The sequence below is a fragment of the Anolis sagrei genome, chromosome 3 (assembly GCF_037176765.1).
Source record: "Anolis sagrei isolate rAnoSag1 chromosome 3, rAnoSag1.mat, whole genome shotgun sequence".
In the NCBI taxonomy this organism is placed as follows: domain Eukaryota; kingdom Metazoa; phylum Chordata; class Lepidosauria; order Squamata; family Dactyloidae; genus Anolis; species Anolis sagrei.
Window position 1 is genome coordinate 198,428,915 of NC_090023.1, and position 20,961 is coordinate 198,449,875.

General features: G+C 40.0%; 1 protein-coding gene across 1 annotated transcript in view; it reads left to right on the forward strand.

Annotated features, from left to right (window-relative positions):
- The first annotated feature begins 498 nt into the window (after window positions 1–498).
- Window positions 499–20,961, forward strand: part of CHST15 (carbohydrate sulfotransferase 15) — a 92,974-nt gene continuing 72,511 nt past the window's right edge. Inside the window, exon 1 of the mRNA XM_060768596.2 lies at window positions 499–843. The gene's annotated coding sequence lies outside the window, so the exon portion shown is untranslated. The remainder of the gene's footprint in view (window positions 844–20,961) is intronic.

Below are 20,961 nucleotides of genomic sequence, written 5' to 3' on the forward strand. Positions count from 1 at the left end.
TACCAAGTTTGCAAAATTTGTGTTTTTTTTCTTTATCTGTTTGTTTTGTTCTGTTAGAAATGTAATACAATGTTCGAGTTGCAAATGACACGATAAATAAATAAATAAGTTTTCTTGTTCATTATTATTATTATTATTATTATTATTATTAGTCAGAGGCTGGGTGGCCATCTGTTGGGGGTGCTTTGATCCTTTCTACACCATGGTTTTTGTTCCTGGGTTACATGCCTGTAGTGGTTACATTCCAGAGACACCCCCTAAGTCAGTCTAAAGTGTGCCTCTCCCTTGATGCTTCTGGACCTTTATTAATGCACACTGGACTGGCAAGGGATCAGGAGAAGGGTCTCTGTTGCTGTCCAGAGAAGCCGGGCTCCTCCTTGTCTCTTCTCTCCACCTTCGGGTTGGGCGAAGAAGAGCCCAGGAACTTTTCTCTCCAACTTCGGTATTTTTAGCCTGGGCTGAGAGCTCTCCGGGGAGAGAGAGAGAGAAAGAGAAAGAGAGAGAGCGCAGCCCGCAGCTTTGGGCAGGGCTGTGCCGGGGCTTGTTGGCTTCCAATGCTTGTGCTGGTGGCTGTGAAGCCGGCCTGCTCTTCCTCCTCCTCTTCGCTGAGGGAAAGAGGACCACGCCTCTCCGTCTTGCTTTCTCTCTCTTTCCCCGCCTCTTTCTCTCTCTCTCAAGACCAGAAATGTGTGTTGCTGCTGCTGCAACGCGCTGGGCTTGAGGAGCAGAGCATCGCTGAGACACAGAGAGACAGAGGAGGCTGTTGGAACCAATTGGATACCTTGTTCCCCCTCGTCTTCGCCGGGAAAGTCGGAGAAGAGCCGGAGAAGCCGAGACGAGAAGGTGAGGGGCTGCTGAGGAAGGGGCTGGAGGGGGCAAGGGAAGGGGAAGGGAGGCCTCCCTGCATGTGCCTTTCCCTCCCTCATTGTCTCCCCCAGGATCGCCCTCGCCTCTCTTCTCAGAGGCACTCGGAGGAGGGAAGTTATTGTGTCTCCACGCCGGGACTTGGGCTAGGAGCGGATTCACAGAGAAGGCATGCCGTTCTGAGCCGACTTCACACTTGCCATTCGGTGCGAGCTACATCCAGGGAGTTTGGCACGCTCTCGAGGCCGTGGCAAACTACAACTCTACAGCAAAGTGTCGTTGGAACTGCATTCATTCAGTTTCTCATCACACTAGTGAGAAAAATCCACTTAAAATACACTTAAAATCCGGTTTCTGCCTCCTGCAGAATTCTGGGGTTTGTAGTTTAGGGAGGTGGCTTTAACAGCCTCACAAAGTGAGGCTGTTAAAGCCCCCTCCCTAAACTACAAACCCCAGAATTCTGCAGGAGGCAGAAACCGGATTTTAAGTGGATTTTTCCCCCTCTAGTGTAATGAAGTAGCGTGGAGAAAGAAGCCGGAGGCAGCATTGAATTGGGTTGCAGTCCATGCTTTCCTTTCCTCATCACACTAGGGAATAAATCCACTTTAAATCTGATTTCTGCCTCCTGCAGAATTTTGGGTTTTGTAGTTTAGGGAAGCTGTTAAAGGCCCCTCCCTAAACTACAAATCCCAGAATTCTGCAGGAGGCAGAAACTGGATTTAAAGTGGATTCATCCTCTAGTCACTAGAGGATGAATCCACTTTAAATCCAGTCTCTGCCTCCTGCAGAATTCTGGGCTTTGTAGTTTAGGGAAGCTGCTAAAGGCCCCTCCCTAAACTACAAACCCCAGAATTCTGCAGGAGGCAGAAATTGGATTTAAAGTGGATTCATCCTCTAGTCACTACAAGATGAATCCACTTTAAGTCAAGTCTCTGCCTCCTGCAGAATTCTAGGTTTTGTAGTTTAGGGAAGCTGCTAAAGGCCCCTCCCTAAACTACAAACCCCATAATTCTGCAGGAGGCAGAAACTGGATTTAGAGTGGATTCATCCTCTAGTCACTAGAGGATGAATCCACTTTAAGTCAAGTCTCTGCCTCCTGCAGAATTATGGGCTTTGTAGTTTAGAGAAGCTGTTAAAGGCCCCTCCCTAAACTACAAACCCCATAATTCTGCAGGAGGCAGAAACTGGATTTAAAGTGGATTCATTCTCAGTGTTTCTCAACCTTCCTAATGCCGTGACCCCTTCATACAGTTCCTCATGTTGTGGTGACCCCCCCAACCATAAAATAATTTTCATTGCTGCTTCATAATTGTAATTTTGCTACTGTTATGAATTGTAATTTAAATATCTGATATGCAAGATGTATGCAGGATGTATTTTCATTCACTGGATCAAATTTGACACAAATGCCTAAAATGCTCAAATTTGAATACTGGTGGGGTTGGGCGTGATTTTGTTGTTTGGGAGTTGTAGTTGCTGGGATTTATAGTTAACCTACAATCAAAGAGCATTCTGAACTTTGCCGATGATGAATTGAACTAAACTTGGCACACAGAACTCCCATGAGCCACAGAAAATACTGGAAGGGTTTGGTGGGCATTGATCTTGAGTTTTGGAGTTGTAGTTCACCTACATCCAGAGAGCATTGTGGACTCAAACAATGATGGATCTTGACCAAACGTGGTACGGATACTCAATATGCCCAAATGTGAACACTGGTGGAGTTTGGGGAAAATAGACCTTGACATTTGGGAGTTGTAGCTGCTGGGATTTGTAGTTCACCCACAATCAAAGGGCATCTGAACCCCACCAACGATATAATTGGGCTAAACTTCCCACACAGAATCTCCATGAACAACAGAAAATACTGTGTTTTCTGATGGTCTTTGGCCTCTGACACTCCCACAGGGGTCCCGACCCCTAGGTTGAGAAGCACTTCTCTAGTGTGATGAGTAGAGTGCTGAGTGACTTGCTCACAAGCATCTCAAAGCATCGTAATCCGGGATTGATCAGTGTGCTTCAGCTTTTAAAGTGGATTTTTTCCTTTTACTGTGATGAAGACAGCTTCATGCCAAGGCATTTTGAGCCATGCTCTGGAAATAATTCTGTTTGGAGTCGTGGGAGCTGTAGTTTGGTGAGGCTCCAGCCCCCTTTAGTAGGGAAGGATAAAGAACTTCCACACAGCCCTATATCCCAGAATTACGAAGGCAGGAAATCCTACTTTATCTGAGTGTGGATTTAGATAACCCGGTTCAAAGCAGATATTGTGGGATTTTCTGCTTTGATATTCTGGGCTGCGTGGAAGGGTCCCTTGCTGAACTACAGCTCTCTTGATTCCATAGCACTGAGGGCCCCTCCACACAGTCATATAACCCAGAATATCAAGGTAGAATAACTAATAATATTGGCTTTGAACTGGAATAGCTCAGTCCACACTGCCATGTATCCCACTTCAAAGCAGATAATGTGAGATTATATTCAGCTGTGTGGAAGGGCACGGCCATCAAGTTGTACCAAACCGCATTAAATTTACAGTGTAGATGCACCCCACAACTCTGGGGAACATCACACTAGACCAGTGTTTCTCAGCCTTCCTAATGCCGTGTCCCCTTAAATAGTTCTTCATGTTGGGCTGACCCTGAACCATAAAATCATTTTCATTGCTAATTCCTAACAGTAGTTTTGCTTCTTCTATGAATGGTAATGTAAATATCTGGTATGCAGGATGTTTTTCTTTCATTCTCTAGAACAAATTTGGCACAAATACCTGATACACCCAATTTTTTGAGAGGGGTTAATTTGCATGTGGGAGTTGTAGTTGCTGGGATTTATAGTTCATCTACAATCAACAAGCATTCTGAACTCCACCAACAATGGAATTGAACCAAACTTGGCACACAGAACCTCATGACCAACAGAAAATATTGGAAGGGTTTGGTGGGCATTGACCTTGTGTTTTAGAGTTGTACACCTACATCCAGAGAGCACTGTGGACTCAAACAATGATGGATCTGGACCAAACTTGGCACGGATACTCAGTATGCCCAAATGTGAACACTTTTGGAGTTTGTGGAAAACAGACCTTGACATTTGGGAGTTACTGAGTAGCATGGGGTCCCAACCTGGGGGTTGGAACCCCATGGGGGATCATGAGGGCGTGTCAAATGGGTCACCAAGGACCATCAGAAAACACAGTAATTTCTGTTGGTCATAGAGGTTCTGTGTGGGAAGTTTGGCCCAATTGTATCATTGGTGGGGTTCAGAATGCTCTTTGATTGTAGGGGAACTATAAATCCCAGCAACTACAACTCCCAAATGTCAAGGTCTATTTTCCCCAAACTCCACCAGTGTTCACATTTGGGCATGTTGAGTATTTGTGCCAAGTTTGGTCCAGATCCATCATTCTTTGAGTCCATAGGGGTCTCTGGATGTAGGGGAACTACAACTTTAAAACTCAAGGTCAATGCTCACCAAAACTTTCCAGTATTTTCTGTTGGTCATGGGAGTTCTGTGTGCCAAATTTGGTTCAATTCCATTGTTGGTGGGATTCAGAATGCTCTTTAATTGTAGGTGAACTATAAATCCCAGCAACTACAACTCCAAAATGACAAAATTGGGTATTTTGTCCCAAATTTGATCCAGTGAATGAAAATACATTCTGCATATCAGATATTTACATTACAATTCGTAACAGTAGCAAAATTACAGTACCAGTTAAAATAATTTTATAGTTGGGGGTTACCACAACATGAGGAACTGTATTAAGTGGCCACGGCATTAGGAAGGTTGAGAAACACTGGTGTAGATGCACTGGTAGGTTGTTTGGAATTGTGGGAGTTGAAGTCCAAAACGTCTGGAGGGTCGAAGTTTGCCCATGCGTGCACTAGACTGATGGTCTACCAAAGGTGCCCTGGCTGAATGTTGTCCTTTAAGAATTCACATATTGTACTTTAAGAATTCAATGTCTTGGTGTTTAAGTCTGTTCCTAGGGTTATTTGGGGCACTGGTTCAGAAAATTGCATTGGATAGACTGCATCGGTTCTAGTTTTTTAGATATGTCTGTTGTCACTTTCTCCGGGCAAGCGGATGATGACTGGTAGATAGCATATGTTCTGTATCTCAAAAATTCAAGTCAGTTGAGGGAAACTACTGCCATTTTTGGAATCAGCAGATCAGATGCAGAAACAGGACTGATATTTGAGGCACCAAATGTGTGTTGGCCACTGATTATCCTGTCTTTATGCATCGTAGAAACAGGACTGATATTTGAAGCACTCAAATCTGTGTCGGCCACTGTAATCCTTGTGTTGTCTTATTTCAGACCTATGCAAGTGGGAGACCAGGGTTCAAATCTCTACCTGTGTTTATGTATTGTCTGTCTTTGTTAATTGTATAATCAGCATTTAATGTTTGCCTTATATGTGTACTGTAATCTGCCCTGAGTCCCCCCCAGGCAGAGGAAATAAAGTATATTAATATTAATATTATATATTACTCAGCCATGGAAACCATGAAGGGACCTTGGACAAGGGTCCACCTGTATTGTAGGTGGAATGCAGTTTGATACCGCTTTTACTGCCAGGACTCAGTGCTGTGGAAGCATGAGAGTTGTAGTTTTACAAGGTCTTTAGGCTTTTCTGCTAAAGAGTGCTGGTGTCATACTCAACTACAACTTCCAGGATTCCATAGCATTGAGCCATGGCAGTTAAAGAGTTGTTAATTTGAAAATGCACCCATGGCAGTTAAAGTAGTGTCAAATTGTATTAATTTATAGATGCATCCTGGGCTTCAGCCGTGGAAACCCACTGAGTTCCCTTTAACCTCAGTCTCTTTTGAATATATTTTTGTCAAGAAAACCCAATGACTGAATCACTAATAGGTTGAAAATGGCTGTAAGGCACATAACAACAAATAGGTGGGATATTACAATTGTATCCCAAGGTGCTCTGAATATTGTACTTCAAGAATTCAAATAATCATTGTATTGTCAAAGGCTTTCATGACCAGAATGACTGGGTTGCTGTGAATTTTCCAGGGTGTATGGCCATGCTCCAGAAGCATTCTCTCCTGTCATTCCACCCACATCTATGTGGGTGAAACATCAGGAGAGAATGCTTGTGGAACATGGTCATGTTTCACCCACATAGCTGCGAGTGGAATGTCAGGAGAGAATGCTTCCGGAACATGGCCATACACCCTGGAAAACTCACAGCAACCCAAACATGGTATTTTATGTAGACATGTGAGAGTGTTCTTGTTGATAAATGTTAGATTGGATTTCCAGAACTTTGTCATCACCTGCTGGTTCTTTTTGTCTTTTGTTGCGGGGAATAGTTGTAAGAGCCAACATCTGTTTAGTGCCCCAGGGCACTGAAGGGATACACACCACAGAGATCTAAAGTAATATACTCTCTCCAGGCTGGCTGGGCATGTGGGTGTTATGTGCATATGAATCGGCAAGCAAGATAAGATAGGGCGGGATCGGTTGCTCACATGATACATCACGAAAATCACAAACTTGATTGAGATATTTGCAGTCCTTACAAGTGCTGAGTTGGCATCTTACGGACTTGCTTGGTTGTGGAAACATTATGCACGGGAGTGTGGCATGATTGATCATGCCTGCGTAACACTCTTGATAAGAACAAAGTGTAAACATGGCATCAGTTGGAGTAATAGCATACATTCAATCTTAATTATCTAGGCACTCGCTGACAGAGTCGGCTCTCCGTTCTTATGGCGTTTGTACCCACAGATTCAATCTTCTATGGCTTGAAAATAAAAAAAGACAATCTTAAAGCAAATGTTGATCTTTTGCTTTTATATAAGGCATTGTATACTGTATAATGGGGATTGATCATCCATGGATTTTGGTATTCAGTAGTGGTGCTTACAGTGGTGGTCTTGGAACCAAATCCTAAGAGGTGGCTGTATTGAAATATCTGTTGAAGAGTATATTAACTATATTCTTTTGTGTTGTCAAAGGCTTTCATGGCTCAAATCACTGGGTTGCTGTGAGTTTTCCGGGCTGCATGGCCATGTTCCAGAAGCATTATCTCTTGATGTTTCACCCACATCTATGACAGGCATCCTCAGTAGTTGTGAGGTCTGGAAACAATCAGGAGCAGCTAACACTTCCCAACAAAGGATTCTCCCAGGCAGGAAGCAGCCAGACTTTGAAGCTGCAGGGCCATTCAATGCTAATCAAGGTGGCCAATTGCAACATTCACACTTGCCTCAAACAGAAAAGAGTTCTTTATCCCACCCTAGACATTTCACGGGTATACAAACCTCACTTGCCTAGTTTCCAGCTAACCTCACAACTTCTGAGAATGCTTGAAATAGATGTGGGTGAAATGTCAGGAATGCTGTTAAAACTTGACCATACAGCCCGAAAAACCTACGGCAACCCTGAAATAGATGTGGGCAAAAGGTCAGGAAAGAATGCTGCTGGAACATGGCCATACAGCCATGCAGTATATTCTTTTGCTTTGCATTCTATTGTGCACAAAATACTATGTTGATAGCTTGCAAGAACACTTAACATTTTACTTCAATGATGTATAAATGCATAAATATTTAAAATGTCTGCTAGATCACTGAAGCTTTTATGCATTTATCAGCTACCTGAGATACTGACCATACTTTAATCTATATTTCATGATGATATAAGTGGTTTAGAAGCATGCATATAGGGTGAATGGAAGGCACCTTTGTGATAAATATATATGTGAGTACAGATACAGCTTTGTGAATTCTCAACGTGCCTATAGGTCAGTGTTTCTCAACCTAGATGTTGTGACCCCTGGGGGGGGGGGTCACGAGGAGGGTTTCAGAGGGGTTGCTAAAGACCATCAGAAAACATATTTCTCATGGTCTTAGGAACCCTTTTAGCAGCGAAGGCAGAAGATCTCTCTGCCTGTCCTTCTCTTCCTTTTTGGTGTTGGTGAACTACAACTCCCTGAATTCACCCCCCCCCCCCCCACTCTACCAGTATTCAATGTTGGCCGTGTAGATCGTGTGCCAAGTTTGGTGCAGATCCATTGTGGGCTGGGTTCAGAGTACTCTGTGATTGTAGGTTAACTATCAATCCCAGCAGCTACAACTTCAAAATGCAAAGGTGTGTTTTCCCCCAAACTCCACCAGTGTTCACATGTGGGCATATTAAGTACTCACACAAAGGTTGGTCCAGATCCATCATTGTTTGTGTCCACAGTGCTCTCTGGATGTAGGTGAACTACAACTCCAAAATTCAAGGTCAATGCCCACCAAACCCTTCCAGTACTTTCTGTTGGTCATGGGAATTCTTTGTGCCAAGTTTGGTTCAATTCCATTGTTGGTGGAGTTCAGAATGCTCATTGATCGTAGGTGAACTATAAATCCCAGCAACTACAACTCCAAAACAACAAAATCAGTCATCGTCGTAGTTCTCCTCAACCTCACTAGTATTCAAATTTGGGCATATTGTGCCAAACTTGGTCCAGTGAATGAAAATACATCCTGCATATCAGATATTTACATTATGATTCATAACAGGAGTAAAATTACAGTAGCAATGAAAATAATTTTATGGTTGGTGGACACGACATCATGAGGAACTGTATTAAGGACATTAGGAAGGTTGAGAAACATTGCTATAGATGATACTTCTTGATTTTGGGTTTTCATCACTTGGGGAGAAGTTCTGTTTCTGCATAAATGTTGCTTGGTGGCTTAATTTCATGCAAAAAAGACTTTCTGTTTCATTTGCTTTAAATGGCAGTAGCAATAGTAATAAAGAAGGATAATCTTCAGAATCATTTCATACAGACCCTCTGGACATTGACTGGCACTTGTAGTGGTGTTCAGTGACAACTTGCTGATGATCTTCTATCACTTGAACATTTGCCTCCTTTCTGTTAAAGAAAGCAGGACAGTGACTTAAAATAAGGCATTATAAAAGGCAAGAAAATAGAAGCAGTCTTTTGCATTTGCCATGAGTCTCCTCAGAGGTTTGCTAAGCATGGTTTTAAAAATACTCACTGCCTCTAAGATAATAGCACTGAGCTGTGTCGTTTGTTATGTCTGTTTCTCATTGTACATACCCATAGAGAGATGCTGAGCTGCACATTTGCTCTCGATAAATAGATAGTGTTACTTGATTTTTTTTAAATTTAATGTCACGGGCCCTTTGAAAACATTATCTGTCTGGAGAAAGGCCTTGGAGAAAGCTCCATAATAACTCAGATAATGTAATTTTGCTGTCATCCTGCTAGGTTGCCTGTTGGGCTCAGACTGTTCTGTCTGAAAATTGCTGATTGGCTAATTAAAGCCTTTTAATGGCGATTTGTCAGGGAAAAATGGTGAAACGGAAGCATTTTTAAAAACTTAACATAGACAACATGGATACATCCTGAAACAAAAGTGTCAGTGTATGACTATGACTATCAGTCAGTGTATTTTTTTGAAATAATAATGAAGGATGTCTGCCACAGGGATGTGTTTTATTTGCTAAAATTGGCTTTAGTAAACCAAAAGTTTAGCTAAATTTAGGTAAAGGTTTTCCCCTGACATTAAGTCCAGTCATGTCCAACCCTGGAGGTTGGTGCTCATCTCCAATTCTAAGCTGAAGACCCAGCGTTGTCCGTAGACACCTCCAAGGTCATCTGGCTGGCATGACTGCATGGAGTGCTGTTACCTTCCCACCGGAGCGGTTCCTATTAATCTACTCACATTTGCATGTTTTCAAACTGCTAGGTTGGCAGAAGCTGGGGCTGACAGCGGAAGCTTACCCCACTCCCCGGATTTGAACCTGTTACCTTTCAGTCAACAAGTTTAGCAGCTCAGTGGTTTAGCCCACTGCGCCACTGGGGGCTCCTAAATTTACATGATACAAAATTAGAAACAACTATTCACTGTCTAAGCACTGACATTTATCTTTTCATTGTACAGTTATAACAATACTTTGGTAAAGAGATTAACTGTTGAACGTTATGTTGTGGGAAGATTTGATGGAGAAATATTGTCATAGTTAGATGGTCATTGTAAAGTTTTTCCCCCTGAAAACTTCACATACATAATGCAGGTGGTTATTTTTCAGTTTGTGAGCCATGAGTTTGAGACCTCTTCCAAATATTTCAAATGCCATATGAATGAAAACCTGCTTTGGCTGTGAAAAGCTGTGAAGTAACTCAATTATGTCAGCATTTACATACCAAAGAGATCATTCTATTGTTTTCTGATGTGAAAAGGCATTCACAACTTGTAAAAGTGGACTAATAGAAAGAACTATTTAGGTGGTGCTCATGGCTCTTTATTACTACGGTTTTCCAGAAAGATTTCTTTTCTTTTTTTAAAGATATGACAAAAGTAAAGATGAACCTCCTTCCAGATACACTACATTGCTCATCTCACCCAGTGTTTTTTAAACGTTTTAATCTTTGCAACTGGCCCTGCCCCTTGTGTCCAATTATTGTGGTTTTATTGTTCTTTTTTGTATTATTATTTTCATTATATTTTATTGTTGTATTTTTATGTTGTAAGTTTGCTATTTTGTAATAATTGGGCTTGGCCTCATGTAAGCCGCCCCGAGTCCCCTCGAGAAGATGATGGTGGGGTATAAATAAAGATGATGATGATTATTATTATTATTACTATTATCCTGACACAAAACACAGTATGCCACAGCAAACAAGATATATATTCTGGGTTTCGTATCACAAAATCACAAGTCGAACACTTCCCAAGCATCTGTTTCCAAATGTCAGCTGAGATCTTTTGGCATGGCACCCAGTGTGCTGATGACTACTGGGACCACCTGTTGTTGTTATTATTATTATTATTATTGGGTTGTTGTAGGTTTTTTCAGGCTATATGGCCATGTTCTAGTGGTATTCTCTCCTGATGTTTCGCTTGCATCTATGGCAAACATCCTCAGAGGTAGTGAGGTTATTATTATTATGATTATTATTAGGTTCACTTAATTGCTGTAGCCCTCATGCTAGATATGGCATAAAATAGCCAGTGGCTGAAACCATTAGCTACTATAAATAGTAGTGGTTATTAAATGTACTGTATATGATTTGTCATAGGTCTAAATACCCTTAAGACATTAGGCCCCATCTGATCTTGGAAGCTAAGCATGATCAGTCCTTGTTAGTACTTGGACCATCAACTAATACCAGGTACTATAGTCTATAGTCCATTGAGAGCCTCCCCCCCCCCCCCATGAGGGTCTGCCTCTAGTGGCAAACCAAGAGTGAGCAACTTGGAAGTCCCTGAACAGATTCTGAAGTAGAGTGGGCAGATCAAAAGACAACCTGGCAAAATGGCATTACCTAGAAGAATCCTCCACCTCGTGTGACTGTGGAGCAGAACAAGCAAGTTCACACCTGTATGCTTGCCCAGAATGCTGTGCTTCATGAACAGAGGAATAATTGTTTAAAGCTACAGACAATACAGTCTCTGTTGCCTGTTTTTGGCCTAAAATTATTTAGTCGCTTGTTCTCCTTCTATTTTTATCAGTTGTATACTTATGTATGCAGTGCTTTTGACACAAAATAAATAAATAAAACCGTCTAGTCAGCCTGACATCATAAATAATGCCTATAATGTAGAGGAAGGGACAGGCAAAAACCACCTTAATGAGATTATCATTGTTGGGGGCAATACTGTAAATCAGGGGTCCTCAAACTAAGGCCCGAGGGCCGAATGCGGCCCTTTAAGGTCATTGACCCAGCCCTCACTAAGGATCAACCTAAGTCTGAAATGACTTGAAAGCACACAACAATCCTATCTCATCAGCCAAAAGCAGGCCTACACTTCCCATTGAAATACTAATAAGTTTATATTTGTTAAAATTGTTCTTCATTTTAATTATTGTATTGTTTTTAAGTGGTTTTTGCACTACAAATAAGATATGTGCAGTGTTCATAGGAATTCATTCATGCTTTTTTCAAATTATAATCCGGCCCTCCAACAGTTTGAGGGACTGTGACCTGGCCCTCTGTTTAAAAAGTTTGAGGACCCCTGCTGTAAATAATGTTGTTTTCACTAGTTCCCTCCCTTTTTTGATCAATAATATTAGTTTCTTGATTTTTAAAAAAAATGTAACTTTGGCTTAATCTTCCATGCTAAAGTATATACTTTGTAAATGAGTTTTGGTATTCACTTTAACCTGAGAGGACCTCACAACCTCTGAGGATGCCTGCCATAGATGCGGGTGAAACATTAGGAGAGAATGCTTCAGGAACATGGCCATACAGCCTGGAAAACTCAAAATAACCTTCAATTGTTTGCTTGTAAGTGTTGATGCTGCTTGAAAAGAAAATAGGCCAGGCAGAGCTTTAGTATGGAGCTTCTTTTTTAAAAAATGATTTTTATTGCAAATTAGGCAAAAAATAAAATATAAAAAATAAAAGATAAATTAAAGAAGGTTACGTTGAAAGTGGGGGAATAGTGTATTCAGAGAAAGTAGGAAAAATGGGGAAATAAGGAATGGTATGGAGTTTCTTTAAGAGATGATGTAAGGTTGATAATGTTTACATGATAAATAAAAAAGCCATTTATTAATATTTAGAAATCACCTATTACAGTATGATCCCCGCGTCCATGGGGAAAATGTTCCTGAACTTACCATGGAAACAGGAAGCCATGGATAGCAGTGAAAAAGAACAACTGATGTCAGAAGTTACCATAGATTCACACTAAGATTCACACCTAAATCCTCTTTAGGATTTTGCTAGATCCTTCACAATGACTATGGTAAATTTTGAACGAGATGCACTATACTATAGAATCACACGGAGGACGTTGAAAATTTCTAGGGAAGACATTTGTTGTTGTATATGTGTATGTAGAATCATTAATACTGGTCCCATAGGTAATCTATATTTCACATGTTCTTAGATTGAGCTCTTACAAGAAAAGTGCTCACCTCTGTTTTAACAAACTAATTCAACTTGTGGGATGAAAGTGGATCTGACAGGATTATCAGTCTTCACATATTCATTCTTCATAATTGATAATCTGAAGGAACTTTGCCACCATAAGTTATATTCATGAAAGTAAGCAGCAGAAGCTCTGTTATATCTCTATTTTAACAATTTTTCTTATCATCTTTCTACTTTGAATGTATTTTAAAATTTAAATAAAACAGACCAAGCTTTCTCTATTTGAGCTCTCTGTGGGGTTTGAATGCATATGAATACTCCATGGGTTTTCAAAGAAATGGACTAGGTTCAGAACAAGTGGACTTACAGAGGAGATGTTTTCTCATTCTTATCAACCCACAGATCTGCTGTGAAAGACCTCCATCCACTTGAAGCTTGTTTGGAAAATCTGTAGGAGTCTGTAGGAGAAATTCAATCCACTAATAGTGGTTGTACTGCTAGTTTAGTACTACTTAGTGGTGATCTGTGGATTGGTGTTGGTCCACAGTGAGGCCCCTCCACACAGCTGAATAAAATCCCGCATTATCTGATTTGACCTGGAATATATGATAGTGTAGACTCAGATAACCCAGTTCAAAGCAGATATTGTGGATTATCTGCCTTGATATTCTGGGTTATATGGCTGTGTAGAAGGACCCTCAGTTTCCAAGAATGCAACAATTGTAACCAATGGGCACAAATTTGCTATTAGTCTCTTTTATGTAAAGAAAAAATAGTCGAAGGCTTTCATGGCTGGAATCACTGGTTTGTTGTAGGTTTTTCGGGGTGTATGTCCATGTTCTAGAAGCATTCTCTCCTGACGTTTTGTCAGCATCTGTAACAAGCATCCACAGATGCTGGTGGAACGTCACAAATGCAGGCAAAATGTCAGGAGAGAATGCTTCTAGAACATGGCCATACAACCCAAAAACCCTACAACAACCCAAAGAAAAAATTACTGGTGCCTCACATCGGATAGGCTGAGGAGCAGTATGCTGGAGGAATAGTACTTCTATTTGGATTCTATTTTCATGCCTTTTAAACTACTTATCTCCTAAATGTATGATAAATCCATGTGAGAGATGGTGAAGTATAAAGTTTCCAGCTGTGTGACTTAATGGTTCAGTAATGCATTTTGCACCATTTGATTTGACTGTTGAAGAAAGCCTTCTCTATGTCTTTTCTTTGTGTAATATTCCTCCCAAATGCTCTTCTACTTTGAATATTATTAGTTGGTTAGATGGAATGCCATTCTTGGCTGGTTGCTCAGGATGGATTGGTTGTTATTACTGATTATAATTGTTTAGGAACTTGTAAGCAAACAGGCCCAATACTTCAAACAAAATGACCCTGATATTCATTAGGTACTTATGTTCCTTTTAACGTCAGTTTTCCATTTGACAAGTATAATGCTGTCAGTGGGTATTCCAAGCTTTGGTCATTTTCCAGGATTGCATTTCTTTTTATAACATCATCCTCCTTCAAGTTTAATGGAGTTGTATTCACACTGTTTATTGTCTGTGAAGGGCATTTTGTGTCCTATTACTAAAGTCTTTCCTATTGTGGATATATAACATCCAAAGAACTCCCTTTGGTAATAATAATAGGTAATCTGGCAATGACAGGCAAAGGGAAGTGATTTTATTTCCTGAGCTGTTGTTGTGTTGAGGAGAATTCCTCCATGAACGTAATCTATTTCACTAACTATTTAAGTTGAAAACCTGGTAGAGCATTTGGAAGACACACTCATCTGCACTGATTATGATGATGTTTTAGATGTATCGATAATTATGTGTGATAGGGATATTTGCATGTTAATCTAATCAGGGCAAGATCTGCCAGATGTTTTCTTTAACCCAGCAGTTGAGGTTTCTGCCATTTTTTAACCATAACATACAGTTACAAAGACAAGGTGAACTAATGTCAGCAAGTATACATTATTTCCAATGAGTTTCAGGGAGGGGAATCTATGATACTATTATTGTGAGCACCGTAAGGAAAAGAACTCTATTTACTGAGCATTACCATTAAGAATGGGTCCCCTGGTGGCACAGTGGGTTAAACCGCTGAGGTGCTGAACTTGCTGACCAAAAAGTTGCCGGTTCAAATCTGTGGAGTGGGGTGAGTTCAGCCCCAGCTTCTGCCAACCTAGCAGTTCTAAAACATGCAAATGTGAATAGATCAATAGGTACCGCTTCTGCGGGAAGGTAGCGGTGCTCCATGTAGTCATGCTGGTCACATGACATTGGAAGTGTCTACGGATAATGCCAGCTCTTCGACTTAGAAATGGAGATAAGTACAACCCTCCAGAGTTGGACATGACTAGACTTAATGTCAGGGGAAACCTTTTCCTTTTCTACCATTAAGAAAGATTTCTTGAAAATTCTTAATCAATACCACTCCTTTTTTCATTGCCCAAAAGTCGTCTTGATTATTTTAAGAATAAAGGATTTTTGGGAAGATATGTCAGTTGTATTGGCCATAGTTTCATAGAAATAGAAGGTCTAGTTCTGTTCAAGTGGAAACAGATGAATGAAAAATGTTCAAAAGTGAACAGAATTGTATGTGCATGAAATTCTAAAAGTCTCTCTAGCTGTGCTTGTATTCCACTTTTGAAGTTGTATCAGGTAGAGCTCCTGATGGTTTCTTGAAGAGTAAGAGTTGTGTGCCTTATTCTTTTTCTCTGTTTTGTAGTATGGCTATATATAATGCATGCCTTCTTGAATCAAAGCATAGGAATCAATAATGCAACTTTTTCAGATAAACACTGCTGTTTCAAATGTGTTTCAGATATATTTTCTTCTGTGACACTGATGCAAAAGTCAGCTTACTAAAATGTGTTTGCATTTCTTAGTTTAGAAAAGCTTTGTTTGATTCTTTTTCCCAACCTGGAAAACATACTGATGATGTTAATTCTCTTGGTTACAGATCTCATATACATTCAGTAATTGTATAATGGAGGTTGTGCAGAAAGAGGCCTGTTAAAAGACAAAACTGTTGATTGGATTTGAAGGAAACAATTACATGTCTGCTTGCCATCTATTGCTGTTTGCTGAAACCTCTTCCTAATCCTGCTTTCCTGTATTGAAAAGGTGTCCAGGATCTGACAACACATAATGAAAGAATGTGTAGTTCTCTCCAGAATGGCACTGCTTAATGTTGCATAGAGAAATGGCAACTGTATGTAAGTGCAAGTACATAATTTTTTGGGATTCGTAAATGACCCAGATATCTCAATATCAGCAAGATTTATTCCCAGTGACCAGTTCTAGCTAGTCTCCTGACTAATTGTATTTAGACCTAAATGCAATTTCCAGTTGACTTCCTAAGGCAATCTAATGTTTAACACATTACAGTAACCAAGTTTTTAGCAGAACATGGATGGCTGTAGCCAGTCAAAAACAGTGACCTTTCCTGGTCAGCTAGTTCACCATTCTGGTCTTGAGAAGCTGCTTGGGCTTCAATGAAAAACTAGATCTAAGAGTATCCTGAATGAACTTAATTTGTCTAGAATGGATTCAACACCATCTCTCTAAATCTGTGGTTCCCAGCCTTTTTTTTGACCAGGGACCACTCTTCAACATTAGTACCAACATTAGTACCAAAAGGGTTACAAATTAGTTTTTGGTCAACTTTAGATTCGGTTTGGTTATTTGGGGTGCTGATTCAGAAAATTGTATTGGATAGACTACATCAGCTTTAGTTTCTGATACAGAATGTATGCTACCCAGTAGTCACCATCTGCTCACTCACAGAAAACCATATTTAATCATCTAAAGCTGATGTGGTCTATCCAATGCAATTTTCTTAATCAGCACCCCAAATAACCCCAAGAACAGGGAAAACAACCCTGAAGACACCAAGATTTTTTTTTGTTGGGCTGTGTCATTATTCATGGATTTTGTTAATGCTTATGTTAAAAAAAGAAGGGGAGGGGGCTGAGGTTAAAAAAAGCAGTGTGTGAGACTCAAGAAACTGTCCCTAATAGCTTTCATAGCAGCAGCAGCAACAACAACAACAACTGGTCAGTGACAAGGAAGAAGTGGCAGGCAGCTTAAAAGGAGCAGAAATAAAATAAATAAAGAGGAAGGAGGTTCGCGGACCATATTTTCATCCTTGCGGCCCACTGGTGGTCCACAGCCCACAGGTTAAGAACCACTGCTCTAAATACATTAAGCATTACCTTTCAGGAAGCATTATATTTCAAATCCGCAATGCACCCATCAGCTCTGTACATTATAAGGACCTTGTTGTCTTTACCTTTAAAAATAAAAAAAGCCACACACACACACACATTTGAGTTTATGTTTCATTATTGTTGCTGACAATTATTGGACTTCGTATGCTTAATACCTATGTGATTGTGAAGTCCAACCCAAAGAGCAGGGATTGTATAACAGGGTGGAATAACTGGACAAGAGAGATAATTTTTAGTAATAGATCAAAGAACTGCAAAAGAGGTTTTTGAAACAGAGACTATTTTTAGATATTATAGATTGGCCGTTTTTCAAACCAGCATGAATTTTAGGCATGTGTGCGCCCATCCTTCTGCCCCATAGGGAGAATATAACTAATTAACAGTCTTTTTGTCACTACTGTGCCATATGCGTGAGTGGGCAGAATTAACAAGGATGACATAACTTATTGATATTCAAGCTAGATCCTAGTTTGTTTCTCGAAACAAGTCAGGATTTATAAGCTAACTTTTTTCAAATTTAAACATGCATGTTTTTAAATCTGCCTTTGTAGAAATAAGTTCAAAAGCTGAGACTTTATGGATTTTATAGAAGGATATGTTTGAGTTGGAAGATCACTAACTGAAAGTCAATAACTCTTTATTTTTAACCAGCCCCCAAATGTGGTGATGTTGAAAATGCTGTCTAGAAATGGACAATTGTGCTCCTCAGAACTTCTTGAGGGGTGTTGTTCATTATTTCCCTGTGCACTGGCCTTTCTGCATCTGAACACAGTTTTTTCCCAAACATTTTTTTCCTGGATGACTACTTCCTGTTTGCAGAAGAAGTCCACTATGTCTAAAAATATGCTAGTTCACCATTTTAATTGTGATTGATGTTACCAGTTCACCCTAAGTCTATTTGATGTATTTTTGCTTGCAATTTTGAATATTCCAAATAAATGCACATGTATTCCTGAATGCTTTTGAACTGTGGTGCTGGAGGAAAATTCTGAGAGTGCCTTGGACTGCAGATCAAACCAGTCCATACTCCAGGAAAGCCTGACTACTTGCTGGAGGAAAAGATGAAGTGCTTTGGCCACATAATGAGGAGACAGGAAAGCTTGGAGAAGATAATGATGCTGGGGAAAATGGAAGGAAAAAGGAAGAAGGGCCGACCAAGTAGCCAGCCTAGTTTGTGAGAGTACCTGGCCAATCATGTCTAAATGGGATTGGAGACAGCAACATGCTGTGGGCTAAGCTGATATCCCCGTTGCATATTCCAAGCCAGAAACCAAATACCCCAGTGAGTCTCTAAATATACCTATTTTGGTTTCCTCCTGAAAAGTGAAGGATGCCTTGCTATATTTTGCTTCCTACATCCTGTCTTGCCATTTCTCTTGAGTAATCCCTGTACTTTATTTAATGAACCACAATTCCCTACCTACATCTGTTCTTGCTATGGTGCGATTAAGAGGGTTTTTTTTTGGTCTGGTGTTAAACATTTGCTACAGTAATATTTCTCTCTTTAAACGTCTATGGTAAAATAAAATATCTATTTCAAATATGGGTGTCCTGCAGTTAATTTATACATTTTGTTGAAGTACGGTGTGAGGACAACAACATGTGTACCATATCTCTGCAAAAAGGTCCCTAGGTTAATCAGATTCCCGTGTATTTCATGGTATAAATAGGAAGTACAGTTTTGCTTCTTTTGCCTTTTTTGTACAATTGTATGAGATGTATGTTGTGAAGAAAATATCACCAAGAATAACTGTAGCAACGTCTGACTCACTTCTTCACAACTTTTTTTAAAGCTTTTTTTTACAGTGAGTTCACTGATAATAATTTTCCATCTGTTCAAGATGTGCTTTACAAAATCTCATAGAGCCATAATGTTAAAATTCTTTCAAACTGATTTCTTTGTGCAGTGTAAAAGGGAACCCGTTTATATTTATGCATATATGGAACATACAAATGTGAGTACATCAATAGGTACTGCTTTTACAGGAAGGTAATGGCGCTCCGTGCAGTCATGCCGGCCACATGTCCTTGGAGGTGTCTATGGACAACGGTGGCTCTTTGGCTTAGAAATGGAGATGAGCACCACCCCCCAGAGTTGAACATGACTAGACTTAATGTCAAGGGAAACATTTACCTTTTACTGAAACACAAAATTAATAAAATATATAATGTCCAAATAAGGCCCTGTTTTATTATCTGGATGGAGGCCACAAGGGGGCGCTAGACAGAGAAGGATAGTCCATTTGACAGGGGACGGGGTTAAAGGAATGAAACTATTTCCCGTTTTCCTGTTATACCCATGTCACCATCATGGAAACAATACTTGTTTATGAGGTGGGGGTGGAGTGGGGGCATAACCAGCGAAAATTGGGAAAATGGTTTTCCTATTTCAACTCCTCCCCTGTAAAAAAAAACACAACCCTATCCTTTTCTGCCTAGTGCCCTCTTGTGGTCTTCTCCCAGATAATAGAAGAGTACCCTAAATAAAACACTTAAGAAATGAAAGACTGAAACATGTTAACAATGAAATAAATGCTGATTAATGAAGGCACACTCTATGGTGTTTACCACATGATTTTATTTGGAAGAGGAAACTAATTATATTAGTAATAATAATAATAATAATAATAATAATAATTTATTTGTGTTCTGCCCTATCTCCCCAAAGGGACTTAGGGCAGAATCCAGCATACACAAACCCAAAGGCAAACATTCAATGCCTAGAAACACAGAGAAAGGTAAAGGTTTCCCCTTTGGGCTCTGAGGGGTGGTGCTCATCTCCATTTCTAAGCTGAAGAGTCTGTGTTGTCCATAGACACCTCCTAGAGCATGTGGCCGGCATGACTACATGGAGCAGTGTTACCTCCCCCCTGAGGTGGTACCTATTGATCTACTCACATTTGCATGTTTTCCTACTGCTAGGTTGGCAGAAGCTGGAGCTAATAACAGGAGCTCACCCTGTCTCGTGGATTCGAACTGCCAATCTTCTGGTCAGCAAGTTCACCAGCTCAGTGGTTTAACTCATTGCACCACCGTGGTAAAATAACTGGATGTGCAATGTGACTCAAATTAATGAAAAAGTTTATGACAAAGAGTAACTTGTGGATATTTTGGTTCTAAGTGAAATTTCTTACATGTAAACTCAGTGACAAGATTATAAACATAGCTTTAAGGTGCTTCATTTTAGAGTGTTTCACTAATATGGCACTTTTCAATTATATAGCATTGCGCAATTTTGTTACTTATATTCAGTCAGTTTACTGCATTTATGCACTTTGTGTGTCATATTTTAGCATTTTTATTATGTTTGCTTCTGCATCCGTTTTAGGCACAATGCTATCATGCTTGTTTTAAAACACTGCTTAGGTCTTCAAGAAAAACCCTTTAAATAATTAAGTGCAGTTATATGCAGGCTTATTCTGTATGCTCCACTTCATTGGAAGTACAACCTGAGTTTTCCAGGTTGAAATTCGTGTGTTTCTTGAATAAGTATGCATGCAGTAACTGATTTGTGATAACAACAATAACAACAATTTATTTGTATCTCGCTTTTCTCCCACAAAGGGACCCAAAGCAGCTTACAACATATTGAAAGTAATACAAGTCCAAAACAATCAGCATATATAACACGTCAAACCATCTATAAAATAAACAAAACATTTTGGGCATTGGCAAATAGCAATAGGAAGGGGAGCAGTCAGAGCATCGCTTCTCTTTCTGGGACCATCGGATGAGGTAGCACAGCCTTTCCAGTTTGACATGCCACTCTTAGGAGATGAATATGTAAACTGCTAGACAGGCACATAAATAAAATATAGTCCATGTTTACAATCAGACCAAGGAAATGTTACTTAAAAGAGCAACATACTGCTCATTAAATTTGATCTCTGAGAGCACCATGCTACTTAGTGTTGCTCTTTGCTATTTGTGAAAAACAAATAATGTCAAAACTTTTTTTTAACATGGAGAGCAGTGGGAATCTAAAAATAC